We start from the raw sequence: 3,284 nt of genomic DNA on the forward strand, positions 1-3,284 counted from the left end.
TTTAAGTAGTTCATTAATTTCTTGGGTTGTGGTGAAAATGAGAAAATGATGAGGGAAAGGTAGCATTAAGAAGCATGAGAAAGTCTGACTTCACTTCATGTATATTAAACTTTAGACACAAATTTGTACAACTCAGAACTTTCTGAGGAAGATATGGGAGAAGTTCATGTGTCCAGAGATTCCACTGGCTCACAAATATGGATATTTTCCCATTGTAGGGTGGGAAAAGTATGGTACTGCTCTTTACTATCATAAGGGTCCAGGATAACACTTTTATATCAAAACACAGGTTAATAAGAGAAAGACTTACTAGATTTATTTGTTCAGAATTTCATATAGCAGAGGATCCTGCAGAAATGTACACCCAAAGATCAGGGGAAACTGTGGTTAGTTTTGTGAAGAAAGTGGAAACCCAGCAACACTCAGTCCTGATTCTTTTCTAGTTAGTCTGTGTTACATTGCTTCACTCTCAGTAGTGATCAAGTGCATTCTAGAATAAGGGTATTACAATCTACTCTCAGACAAGAAAGCAGACAGGCTATTTTCTTTATGTGAATTGTTTATATAGAAAGGTATAAAAATGTTAGAATAATATTTCTAGGTTTTATGACTGACATTGTGGGAAAGGGGATATAAATTTTCAGACCTTCATTACAGAAGAGGAATGGCTTTTGGGATTATGAGAGCAAGAGAAAGACCTTTAGGAAAAGATGAGAAAAACACTTTTAGTCCTTCCAGTGTCCTTCAGTTCAACGTACTAAGCTTGCCAAAGTGCCAGACATTAAGGTATCATTTTCTGAGTCCATGGCCATGCAGGAGACATATGACTATGTCTGGAGAAGTTTTCGATAGTCCCAAGTAGCATTTTGTGTGTGTGTGTGTGTGTGTGTGTGTGGCAGTGTTGTGGTGAGCATAGTTTTGTTACTCAACAGGCAAACATTGGGGTGCTATTCAACCTAAATCAAATAGACTTTACAACACAGCAAACTATTCTTATTCATGTATCAATAGTGCAAAGCTTAGATTCCCTAATATTTATGAATATGTGTGTGTAGCAAGGGAAGGAGTGAATGCTAACTGACATCAATTATTCTATTTTTAGGCCAAGCATAGTTCTAATACTTTATGAGAATCATCTCACTTAATTCCCACAATAACTCATTGTAATAGCTCTTCATGAGTCTCATTTCATAGACACACTTTCATGTATATATAAGTATAAATAAATCAAGGATCAGAGAAGTTTCATTTCTTGTTGACAGTCTCATAGTAAGTTCAAAACTCTGGATTTAAACTCAGACTGACTTGAGTATCTGTTCCTATTCTGCCAAACTCTTTGCTACAAAACTATTTTGCAAAGTATTAAACCTATGATATAATATTTTAATGTGAAATAGCAAGTGACTATGCTCCTGGACTTTCCTCTTCTATAACTGTACAGGGCATGGAAAGCATAATGACAAAGGGGGACACTGAATACTTTGTCATGAGGATTAGGTATTCCTAGTGGAAATTTATAAATTAAGCAGAGTATTAGTTCTCAAAAGACCCAATATTAGGTCTATGGAACACGATGTAAACATAGGCTCAATAATTCTAACCTCGAGGGGCAGAAACAACCTTAGAGGAAATCATGAGAGAGAATAAATCTGTGCTTCTAATCAAGTGTTCCCTGAAGTTTGGGGCATGAAATAGGTAGCATTAGAGTGAGGTCATGTTTGGGAGTCTCATATAAGGTTTTTGTTTTCCTTCTTGCTGTAAAGAGAAACTTCCAGAGACATTATCCTGGCAAATTCCCCAGGCTCCTTCTTCTAGCAGGTCAGAGACAGAACTGTGACTACGCTGGTGACTATCATTAGCCCATTGGTCAACACAAAATTGGACCCATCAGTACAGTGAGGAGGAAAGGTCTTGAAGTCCAGAAACAGTAAGGTTTCTTGGAGGACAATGGTGAGCACTGAATCATCTTTGTCTTGATAATGACCCTGTAAAACCAATGCTCTGTAAATCAGGGGCTCTGGGGAACATCACTTATTATTGCTCTTCTCCCTTCTAAACATTAGTAAAGACAGAAGTGAAGGGGGGAAATGAGGTCAGAGATATTGAGAGGTCTTGTCACATACTATTGGCCAGAGACACACATCATGGGTAGGAGAAGGAGCAAGTGGGAATTCTTCAGGAATCAACATGAAAAAGGCCTAACTGTTTAGATGCCTTACCATCTGCCTACAGATAACCCTGAGCTTAGAAACCAGCAGCTCCAACTCTCTTTATGGGTTTAAGAATGGGTTGGGTTCATTGTAAATGTCACCTTCTACTCTTGTTCTTACAGATCCCATCTGTGAAGCAAATGGCTATGGAAAATGATTCTTCAGTGATGGAGTTTATTCTTATGGGATTAACAGACCAACCTGAGCTCCAAATGCCCCTCTTCTTCCTGTTCTTGGTCAACTATATTGTCACTGCTGTGGGAAATATGCGTTTATTGAATCTAATTTTCTTAAACTCACACCTTCATATACCAATGTACTTTTTTCTCTTCAATCTGTCCTGCATTGATTTCTGTTATTCGTCTGTCTTTACCCCCAAAATGCTGATGGGTTTTGTTTCAGAGAAGAACATCATCTCTTTCACTGGATGCATGACCCAGCTGTTTTTCTTCTGTTTTTTTTGTCAACTCTGACTCCTATGTTTTGACAACCATGGCCTATGATCGCTATGTGGCCATCTGTCAGCCCCTGCAGTACACAGTCATCATGTCCCCTAGGACCTGTTCTCTACTGATGGTCACGTCATACTTGATGGGATTTGCTTGTGCCATGGTCCACACAGGATTTATGCTTAGGCTCATCTTTTGTGATTCCAACACCATCAACCACTACATGTGTGACATCTTCCCCCTCCTCCAGCTCTCCTACAGCAGCACCTACGTCAATGAGCTTGTGAGTTATATAGTTGTAGGTACAGCTGTCATTTTATGTTGCCTCATTATCTTAATCTCATATGCATTGATTTTTTTAATGTCATTCATATGTCATCTGGTAAGGGTTGGTCCAAATCCATGAACACCTGTGTTTCTCACATAATAACTGTTGGCCTCTTCTATGGGTTTGAGATACTTGTTTATGTTAAGCCTAAATCTGCTGAGTCTGTGGGCCAAGGAAAATTCTTTTCAGTATTTTATACTCTTGTGGTGCCCTATGCTAAATCCCCTCATTTATAGCCTCAGGAACAAGGAAGTCAAACTTGCTCTGAAGAAAACCTGGAAGAGAATCACAAACTGA

General features: G+C 38.7%; 1 pseudogene; it reads left to right on the forward strand.

Moving 5' to 3' along the window:
* The first annotated feature begins 2,347 nt into the window (after window positions 1–2,347).
* LOC141417559 (olfactory receptor 8C8-like) lies at window positions 2,348–3,284 on the forward strand (annotated as a pseudogene).

This window comes from Castor canadensis, chromosome 2 (genome assembly GCF_047511655.1).
Source record: "Castor canadensis chromosome 2, mCasCan1.hap1v2, whole genome shotgun sequence".
Taxonomy (NCBI): Eukaryota; Metazoa; Chordata; class Mammalia; order Rodentia; family Castoridae; genus Castor; species Castor canadensis.